Below are 11,983 nucleotides of genomic sequence, written 5' to 3' on the forward strand. Positions count from 1 at the left end.
ACTTTTGCTGGAATTTACCCAAAACTGTAAAATGGTGTAACTGACCTTTTCTTTACCTTACCTGTAGCTCTGATGATAATATTACACTGACAAGTCAATTTGGCTGTCTTAGAAGTGTACAATCGTGTTTCATCTTCTGCCGAGATGTAAACCTTTGAGATTCTGCGCTGAATAGTCGTATACAATAAGAACACAAATTATCAACATTGCACCTTTTAGATAGAGCAAGTCTAAACAGGTTGTGTGTTAAGACAAATTCAGAGTTGCCACTACAAATAGTTTATGAGGTGATTTTGAAGAGGTCTAGGATCTTCTCTGAGTCTTTATCTGTTATGTGATGATATTTCTTTTATCTGTCTTTTCATATCTACCCTTCAATAAAATCTGTCACCCCTTTCCCACAAAAAAATGTGAAAGAGAAAAGGAACTCTTTTTGCGTTCATAAGCCGATTTTAGAGTCTAGCCGATTGTTAAGCGATGGGAGGGAGACTATCACCCCTTCTGAGACGTGAGGATGGTGAATTCTCAGCCATGCAAGGGGCCCGATCTTTGCTGACAGAATACGCCTGCCTGCCTGCCACAAGGCAATTTTCATGTTCAGGCAAATCTTTGACTCTCGATAAGCCACCATTTTTGCTCGATCAAGTCATGATGAAAGGACTGGCCTGACATTAAAAGCCAGTCTCTATTGCTTACCAGGACAGTACATGAACCAGTTTTCCTTGTGCGGGGATTTTCATTTTCCTTTCGTCAGAGAGTAAATTTACAAGGAAACTGGTTGTTTACCTGCCCTGAAGACTCGTAGTACTGGCAAGTACGATGGTGGCAAAACAGAAGGTCAGTGGATAGTAAATTTGATGGAAACAGGGGAATTGGGTGTATGCTGACCAGTTCCTTTCTTCATCATCTATGACTATTTGGCGAGCTTGTCTGTCCAAGATCGGTAACTGTGGAAACTCAGCAGATGTCAATATGACTAAATATTATCTCTGACCGTCAAGCTTAAGTAAAGAAAGATAATGCGAGACAGGTGAGATAAATCTCAGTTGGAGTTCTACCCTCTTGATGTAAGTAGGCTAATGCCGTTGGAAGGCCCAAAAACCTAATTTCCCCATCGATAAATTAATTTCTTATAATTTATTTTTAACTACATGTTTTTTACGAAATTGCCGTTATTAAATTTGAAATACAGGGGCAGAAAGATATGAAACAGTTTTTTTGTCTAGCCTGTAAGTGAAACAATTTGACACTACTTTGCTTTGATAGCAAAGTTAATTAAGGGGATAATGTCATCCCAAAATTAATTTTTCATTATGTGGAAGTGTTATCTTCTAAACGTGATGTACAGTAGTTGAGTGTCGATAGGTTTTTCAATAATTGATTTGAAAAATACTTTGGAGACTATTTTACCTTCCTTTTTCCTCGTTTGTAAAAAAGCAAATAAATTATTGAAGCAGGAATTATCTAATATACGTATATAAACTCGGCAAGGGCACGCCGACGGGGAGAGGGACGTGCGCCCCCCCAAGAAGATTTTATTTTAAAATAATCGATCTATAATAGTCTATTTTCGACTAAAGATAACATTTATGTTGAAACTTTGGAATGAATTAAAAACTTATAAAAGAAACTTATTACTTAACAAATATTTTACCTAAACTGTTTTTGTCTGAATGTGAAAACGATTCAAGAACTAGGCAAGTTTTACATTCGCAATAACAGTACATGGAATATATTGTATGTATTCTCTTAAAATGGAAAATAATTTATAAGGATTTACGCTTTCTAACAACATGACATAAAACTAATTCTTTGTAGAATGTTGTAAATCCCATACACATAAAAATATTTAAGAGTCTAATTGGCATATAACAAATTTAAATAGCTAATTTTAGCACAAAATAGAAAACTACTTCTTGCGTTCGAAGATAATGACGACTCATTTATCCACAAATAACACTGCTTTTACGCAATTCTTAAAGAATCTTTTTCCTCATTCCAAGATAAGCACTTTTGGTTGTGTTATATTTGGCAGACCACATACTTTTTGGAATGGTGGTCTTATTGAAAATGATTCAAATTTAGATTTAGTTGGTTTATCAAATTAACCATGTACAGTAAATTAGAAAACGAATTAAGCTGGGTAAAATAAGCAGTTTGTAGCTCTGCAGATATAAATTAGATACAAAATAAATATATGTAATTTAATGGTTTATTAAGGTATTATTAATAAGGCTTTAACCGAGCTGTTAGGCTACTTCAAGTACGAGTTGAAATTAAAACGAATTTATCATTCTAGGCCCTAAACCCGATTTGCAATGTAGCCTACTATCTCACAACCTGGTTTCTCTTGACCTCGTTGATAGAAAATTTTCTCCTTAGAAAAAAATCACTCTTCATCCGCGATTGTTTGGAGATTAAAATGGAAGGTTGTTAAAAGTTACAAAAATAAAATAATCATTATTTTTCTGCCATATTTTCTTAGGTTGCAACCAACTACCAGACACGTAGATTTAATAATTTTAGTATCACTGCTAGGCAACTAGATAAAAACGCTAAAATTCGCTACTTTTAGCCAAATAGTCGGTATGTGTAAGTCTAGCTGACACGGATCTAAAATATTTATTTACGAGTCTGAAAGTGAATTTTTAATTGCGTCAAGCTAAGAAAAATATGACGTGAGCAATGAAAGTTTCATATTTTTAGCCTTTTGTATGCTCTCGGCCATTTTGAACTAGCGCGACTGTCGATAGATTTCTTTCTTACAGAACATTTCTCAATCAATTATAGAAACCAGGGTGTGTGCTTATATTTACAATGCATAGCTCCTGGACTATACAGGGTGTTCCGTAACTCTCTGGATAAAGGTATACCACGTTATTGGTCAGGTCAATATAAACATGTCTCACCATATGAACAAAGGTCTCCGATGCTTTGTTTCCCATCTGTGTGTCTATATGTGTTTTTTATTTTTAAAATCTTAAAACTAATAAATTTAATTATACCAAAATTGGTTCTTTTTTAATACCACGGCCAGTTAATGAAAAAATATCATGAAATTATCTTTAGTATTTTAAAAACGGCGGCCATTAAAACTATTAAGCTTTCAATATCCTAAAAACTAGCAGTTTCTCTCAAGAATTACAAGAATAACAGTTTTATAAGATTTTATCACAAATCTAATGACACCAAAATTATTTAAATCGAACAATAAATAACTGATTTAGTGGAGATTTACTGTGACAAGACATGGCCCACATTGAGGTTCTCAGCGAATAGTCAATACAAAAACTGGATAAACAGCAGCTCTCTAAAATAACGTCATGATATTTTTCACTAACCGACCTTAGTGTTATAAATATTTGAGCCAAATTTTGTATAATTTAATTTATTCGTTTTTTAGATATTAATTCTTTTAAATAACAAACCCATACAGACAGACAGATGCAAACTAAGCATCGGAGACCTTAGTTCATATGGTATAATATATTTGTCTTGACCTGAGCAATAACGTGGTATACGTATGTCCAGACAGTTACGGGATACCCTGTATATTACATTGGGAAGGATTGATTATGAATCACATAATGACGCATGAACCCGTTGTAACACAATCGCGGATGTACTGGGTCGTTGTCATCGCATCCAAAATCTTAAGAGTGAACCATGCAAATCTAACGTTCTTAATTCAGTACTTTCCTTTGAGTGTTTAAATATTCAAACTATTATAAAATGTAATATTAAATAGTTCCTAAGAATATTGACCAGTCAGAAGATTTTTAATGTTTTCCTTCGAGGTGACGCGGATCGTTATAGAACATGCCTCTACCTGTCGCCGTCGGTGAGGAGTGGGTGAAAGCCATATTAATCAACTTAGACAACAGTAATTACCAGACCAAACTAAGTTAGAGTTCCGATTGTTCCATATTTTTCTTTGCCTATTCAACCCTCTAGTATTACAATAAATAACCAGCCGTTAGAGTTAAAACTGGGTATTTTATTATAGCCGTCCACAAATTGAATCCATGATGTCTCGTACAGAAAGAAAGTTCAATTACCCAACTTCCATGCTTTTAGGGAGATATTAGCTATGTCTTATTTTGGGACAACAAGCATTTTGTGGGGAATTACTTGTGTTTATCTAACATCTAATTCATCCGAAATTACTCAGATTGTGTAACTAACTTCAAATAGATCATTCGATTTATTGAATCGAACTAACTGTTCAGAAAGGTAGCGCTCCGCTTTCCTTAGAAAACTCAAAATAAAATAGGACATCCTTTTCGGAGCAGTCGAAATAAAAGTATGTTTTCACGTAAGGCTGTTATCTCGAAACATAAAACTGAAGTGTTTTTGGTTGTGAAGGTTAACTTGTACAACACTGATAGTGTGAGATGACTGTTTAGGCTTAATTGTTGGAATGTCAGTATCTCGAATTTCAAACTGAACATGCGTTATTGGTTGTGAAGGTTGACTTGTACAACACTGATAGTGTGAGATGACTGCTTAGGCCTAATTGTTGGAATGTCAATTATCTCGAATTTCAAACTGAAACATGCGTTATTGGTTGTGAGGTTGACTTGTACAACACTGATGGAATGATGACGGTTTAGGCTTAATTGTTGGAATGTCAATATCTCGAATTTCAAACTGAACATGCGTTATTGGTTGTGAAGGTTGACTTGAACGACACTGATGGAATGATGACGGTTTAGGCTTAATTGTTGGAATGTCAATATCTCGAATTTCAAACTGAACATGCGTTATTGGTTGTGAAGGTTGTTGTTGACTTGTACAACACTGATGGAATGATGACGGTTTAGGCCTAATTGTTGGAATGTCAGTATCTCGAATTTCGAACCGAACATGCGTTATTGGTTGTGAAGGTTGACTTGTACAACACTGATGGAATGATGACGGTTTAGGCCTAATTGTTGGAATGTCAGTATCTCGAATTTCAAACTGAACATGCGTTATTGGTTGTGAAGGTTGACTTGAACAACACTGATGGAATGATGACGGTTTAGGCCTAATTGTTGGAATGTCAATATCTCGAATTTCAAACTGAAGACGCGTTATTTGTTGTGAAGGTTGTTGACTTGTACAACACTGATGGAATGATGACGGTTTAGGCCTAATTGTTGGAATGTCAATATCTCGAATTTCAAACTGAACATGCGTTATTGGTTGTGAAGGTTGACTTGTACAACACTGATGGAATGATGACGGTTTAGGCCTAATTGTTGGAATGTCAGTATCTCGAATTTCAAACTGAACATGCGTTATTGGTTGTGAAGGTTGACTTGTACAACACTGATGGAATGATGACGGTTTAGGCCTAATTGTTGGAATGTCAATATCTCGAATTTCAAACTGAACATGCGTTATTGGTTGTGAAGGTTGACATGTACAACACTGATGGAATGATGACGGTTTAGGCCTAATTGTTGGAATGTCAATATCTCGAATTTCAAACTGAACATGCGTTATTGGTTGTGAAGGTTGTTGACTTGAACAACACTGATGGAATGATGACGGTTTAGGCCTAATTGTTGGAATGTCAGTATCTCGAATTTCAAACTGAAGACGCGTTATTGGTTGTGAAGGTTGACTTGTACAACACTGATGGAATTATGACTGTTTAGGCTTAATTGTTGGAATGTCAATATCTCGAATTTCAAACTGAACATGCGTTATTGGTTGTGAAGGGTTATGGTACAACACTGGTAGTATAGTGACGGTTTAGGTCTAATTGTTAGAAAATTAATATACTTATTACACTTACAGAGATTTATAAATGTCATCATCTGGAAACCTTACAAGGTATGAATAATTATAAAAACTTAATTAGTGTCTAATAATTGCCATTGTTTGGTCACAATCAGTTCGAAAATTTATTATGTTCGTAAACCTATTCACTTTTATAGATTTTATGTTATTGTACACTTCTCTAAACTCTATGCTGACACTATATTAAAGAATTTCGATATAAGAAACTGGTAAAACAACCATTGGTGTAAGTTATCAAAGAATTCTTAAACCTCTTTCCGCTTTGGTCTGTGATAACCGTATTGGCTCTAAAACAATTACTTTTCGAGACTTTGAACGGACGCCATATAGAAAACTTAAGATATATCAAATGATTTTGAAGTGAATTATTGGAAATTGCCCAAACTTTGTAAAAAGTGTAGTGACGTAATATGTAATTTAAATAGTAGTGTATAATATTTTGCTTATGTTGTGAAATGGTTAAAATAATAATATTTGATAGTTGCAACGGTCGTCATATTGAAACTTTTAAGGTTTATAACAGCGTGTTCTTTAGCTAGTCGAGTATTGCTATAATATAACCCTCTCAGTCCCAGGCTTCTGCAGGCCCGAACTCAGACTGGTTTTTTCGGGGAATTTTACCGTGGCTTGGGCTCTCAGGGGGCCTGGGCCGGGCCCCGCCACACGTATATTTGAAGGGACTGTGTCTATGGACGAGGTAGCACAATCTAATGACTGTAACGCTATTGTAGGCTAAATTTGAACTATTGTTCATTACAATTTAGAAGAAGCTGTGACTATTACTTTAAAAATAATAATCTTCCTTTTGATTTAACAGTCTCGGTTGTGTTTATTTATATAGAGCATTCAGATGGAAAAATTCATTAATAGTTCTTGCGACCAAACAACAAATACCTCAACGCCTGCGTCCGGTCTGACCCAATGAATCATAACTGGAATGTCAGTTCAAAAGACAAATTATCCTCAGTTGAAAATTAAATTAAATTTAAAAAATTACGTTTTTTTAAGATTTTTCTCATAATCAATAATATCTAAAAATTATTTCAATCAGACAACTAATAGACTATTATTTTACATTTTTAGTGTTCACTAAATTAATCAGAACAATGCTTGTAATGGTCCGATTTTTAAGATTTTGTCCGTACAAATTTTAGCAACATATATTGAATCTTACTATCATTAACAAAATAACAAAATGTTAATGAGATAACGGGGGGGAGCGAAGCGGGGGGGCGCGGTAGAGGGGCATGATGGGGCCCGGCTGAATATCTTTTCCGGGGCTCAACAAAGCTGAGTACGGCCCTGAGTACATGTTACTCTACAACAGGTAGAAGTAATCTTACAATAATATTTCACGTGGGGTAGTACATATTCGAGTTCCCAAGCAAGCGTTATATTATGCAGGTTATATTGTGTTAAACACTAAATGAAAAAATGATCGATTGAACATAATCAGTGATATTTTAATGTTTATATAAAATTCAAATTATTTTCTATTAGACTGTTTGGTCAAATTACTTTAGCTGCCTTCACTACTAAAAAAAATATGACCACTGCATCATTATGTAGGAATTTTTGAAATTGCCGGTTGCTGAATTACCTCATCTCTATACTTTTAAAGCACTTTACAACTATTTATGAAAACTTATTGAAAGCATCGAGTACTTGACTGAAAGATGAACTTTAGAAATGCTACGCATATCCCCATTTTCCCCAAATAATTAAAATGGTCGTCAAGATCTATCAGCATTGTTGGGCATTGGATTGGAGAACACCGCCACGTGGAAATCTGGATATAATGATTTCAGGGTCTAATATTCGTGGACGCCGCTTTTGAGGAGGAGCTGTGAACACGTTCCTGGAAATAAACATTTCTCTCGGGTGGTAGGCATTGTTCTATACACGTTCTTCGTTACAGGTAGAAGTCTATACATAGACATAGATGGTCAAGGAACGGGACCTACTCTTCCAAGAACCTAACCTTCGAGATGAACCTACCCCGAATCTTTGAAAGGTAGACCCGGACCATAGCCTTTTAAGGTCCATAAATCACTTTTTTATCAATTACCAAATGTCTTTTACAAAACAATACCGCCATTGTAAGAATTAGATTTATCAGAAGTATGGCCTGACATTGTTTTAAAAGTATGTTAGATTAAGTAATTTATTATAAGTACGGTAATTTACTACTTTTGATGTCATAGTTAGTAGTAACTCTATTTCAAAAACGTTATTTAAAGCTATCATCCAATTAGTAGCTCTATTTCAGATTAGAAAACACGATTAACCGCGTAATCAGAGAGTTAGTGAGTTACCAAAAAATGTAAAATTTTAATTTTTTATTTTCATGTTACATTCTGCGGCACGTGCCATTGTTCGCAAAAATACTCCTCACTTCCATTATAAAATTAAGTAATTGTGAATGTTACGTACTTTTAAAGGAAAGTAAAAACATAAGAAGAAAGCATGTTTTATTTTATTTTTTATATTATTTGTCTATATTTTATTTTAACTATTTATTTTGTCAAACATTTACATATATTTGTCAGTTTATAGTTTTATGTAGACATCAGGCAGCAAATACTAACATTCCCTATATTCTAGTAAGACTTATTCTGGCTCTTATTGTGGCGCAAAAGTGTGTGCTTTTAAAACATTCTCGGTCTAGGATGGCTAAGTAAGTTGTGTAATAAGCGTATCATGGTTATTCCATAATTCCAGATACGATGCACCTCCATTAGCCTGAGGAACACGCACTTCATTCTGAACTTCTTCTGTACACAGCCTTTAAACTCACCGGATATTTTCACGAGATATTTAACCTGCATTTTATTTTCATCTACTGAAGAATGAATTTAATTGTAATAATTTTTTTTGAAATGAAAAATGGTCAGGAACAAACTGTTAAAGTTGTACATGTAACTGGAAAGAGTAAAATAATTAACGAGAATAAACTCTGATTACTCAACAAACGGTGTTTATAATGGGATATAGCAACTAGCGACTACTTGTTTTCCAAGCTTTCCAAATTATTAATAACTGGGATTTCCATTGTCTTGCATTCCTCTTTCAAGAGAAAACGAGGCCGTATAGATCGGATTCAGATATACTAGTAGTAGACCTATTCTGTAACGTACAGCATGACAAAACAATCAGTTAGATGTAAGTGGAGAGTGATTTAAAGTGCAATATTCAAGCTGGTTGGGCACATTTATGGCCGTAACCTGGCAAGGCAGACGGTGTAGAGGTGGAAGAGAGAGAGAGAGAGAGTGAGATGACTGGGGGAGGGGAGTGGTGTGAGAGCGCGGGAACATACAAGGGAGCCGTCAACAGAGAAGGAAAACCGCTGGAGAGAGAGCGATGAGGGGGTGCGGTGGGGAAGGGAGAGAGGAGAGCTAGCCGCTCGCGCTACTACACGACCTGAAAACTACAGCTAGGCGCGAAATGCTATTACTAATTACCACAACAGTAATTGCGCAATGTGAGCATTGTGCAGAGGCATGCCCGTGTCATGAAGGCATTGGCTACACCATTGACGTGACCTTTAAGCGTGATATAGTCACCCGAGAGATATCAGGCTCATTATTGATTAAAGAGGAGGCGTCGAAACTGTCACGTGTCTAGTTATATTGCACGTCGGGATTGATATTGTTACCTTAATCACGTTACGTTGGTAGTTTCTAAGAAGGGGTGTTTGGTTGGTAAAAAGTATGTTGAGTGTAAGTTTATATCGTAAATTCGTCATTAGTAGATTAGAATAGCAATGAAGAAATTGGCACGATGCAACTGGTATTGCAGTAAAGTTGACTATTCAAATAAATGAATCAGACTAAAACGTTCGAAGAAATACGAGTTATAATAAAACATTATAGTCTGAAACAAAAACAAATCTCGTGTTTGCAGATAAACATAGATATGGTGTAATCAGTTATTTATTGTTTAGAGTTATAAGTTGGCTAACAGTGATATTTGGTAGATCATTACTTGAGAAAATTCCAATGATAACTATGGTATTAAAACCATTTTTATTAAAATATGGACAGGTCGTACTATATAATGTTTAGTAATTTTCGTCAAATTCTTCTTATTGGAAGAAAAAGGCCATCTTGTAAGTTGCAAGTACTGACCCGGCTAAATTATACACCGGTTCCGGTACCAGTTGTAGCCAGCTGCACGGGAAACAGTTCTGCCATCCAATGAAAAATTAAAACTTAAACACTGATGCCAACGTTTACATAGAGGTTTTTACACTTTGCTCATTGTGTATATATAACTCATGTAGAGTTGTTTAAAAGATAACTACAATTATTATTATTTGTATAATATTTCGTTTTATTAAAACATTTTAAGTGCACAATAACACTGTATAAAAATAAATGTATGTACAACTACACAATGCATGGCCATCTTTATTATCAATATACAAAATAAGAATATTAAATGTTTGAAACTAGTTTTGGTTTACATGGTTTTTAATTTTTAATATTATACTATTGTTTCACTAACGAATATAGAATCTGTTTGCTGAGATGTTCCAGAATTATTGTCAATTAGCGTTGTCTTGTAACAAAAATCGTTTTATTTCATTAGGTACTTTTCATCTCTGCTCTAACAGTTTCTAAAATACTTAAAGTTATCGGGACGTACAGGACAAAACTCAGTGATTTAATAGTATCAGTTTAATCCTGATGAATTTCCACAATTGAATTATACTGCACTGGATATATTTACTATCGCTCTCCGGACATTAACGAAAACGTTATAATTTATAAATTTAAGTTCTATTTGGTTACCTTATATAATTTAAATAGATTCGACTGGTAGTTGCACCAAATGTGTTCAAGCCAATATTTAAAATTTGAAAATCCAGTAGCAGATACATATTTGATTTTCCCAAATTTTTCTATGTCTCACTTGAGAGTCATCTAGGTTTATTTAAGCTTGTCCCTAGCCTTATCAATGATTATTGCCCTGGGCATCATTCTGTAATACTTGAAATCAGCTGCTAAAAATCCAACTAAGGTCAGCAAGTCTGGCCTTGTTCTATAGAGTAATGTGTAACACACTAATAATCTGTTATAATATAATATTATATTATATAAGACACACACGCACACAAACTATTCTGTTTTTAGTTCTACTTTTCTGTTGTTCAATAGTTACGTTTATAATAATTAGAGTTAGTTTTATTTAGTTTATGATCTTAGAGACACTTTGTTGGAATTAGCACACAGAATATATGCTTTGATTTCTGTCTTTAGCTTTATAAAGCTTTGTTATATTTTGTTAATTTTAATGTACCTTTTAGTTGAGAGGAACGGGGGGATTAGATTGCACGTCTAAAAATTAAGTTACACTAATGTTTTCTTGCTTCACATTACAATGTCCGAAATGTTACCTTCACAAACCCTCTATCGCCAGAAAACGAAAAACAAAGAATCCCAATGTTGTTATTACCAAATGATTACGTGCACACACTTGGTCTAGATAACTACTAATTATTTTTAACTTCTGAAGTCAATACATTTGCATCTTACTCTCCCTGGTAGCTGTTTGGTTAACATTTAGTATACTATAAATATCACCAAAGTTAGGGCTGTAATCCAGACTCCGTCATAAATTGAAATTTTTATACTCTAACAATTAATCATCTAAAGATATCATGAACTAACGTAATAAAAGATTTGGGATTAAGTTTCAGAACATCTTCGATATAATAAAAATACTAAAAACTCACTTATATTTTTCACCTAGAAAAATATTTTGTGAATACCAATGCATGTTATCAAGTTGAAAACTACTCAATGACATTATAGCGCTACTCATGATTTAAGTTTGCTGTTTCAGTGGTTATGGTTATTACAATTGATGTTTTAACAGAATATTTGCCTTGTATTCTAAGTAGTATTTGCCACAAGCAGAAGAATTATCATTTGGGAACTGCGCCTATATATTAAGCGCCTATGATACTTGAAAAATTAATACGTAACGGACATGAGCTGTTGGTTTGTGCGTTGCGGTTATGGAAAAGAGGAACAGGACCCAATAGTAGTGGGTGATCAATCATTAAAGTAATAAGTACAAGATTTGTAGAAACGTAGTCCGTAGTACGTATGGTTCACAAGTTAAAGAACAAAAACACAATTTATATTAACAATATTTTCTTTTTACTCTTTGGTTAACTAATACTCAC

This window comes from Homalodisca vitripennis, chromosome 3, assembly GCF_021130785.1.
Source record: "Homalodisca vitripennis isolate AUS2020 chromosome 3, UT_GWSS_2.1, whole genome shotgun sequence".
NCBI lineage: Eukaryota > Metazoa > Arthropoda > Insecta > Hemiptera > Cicadellidae > Homalodisca > Homalodisca vitripennis.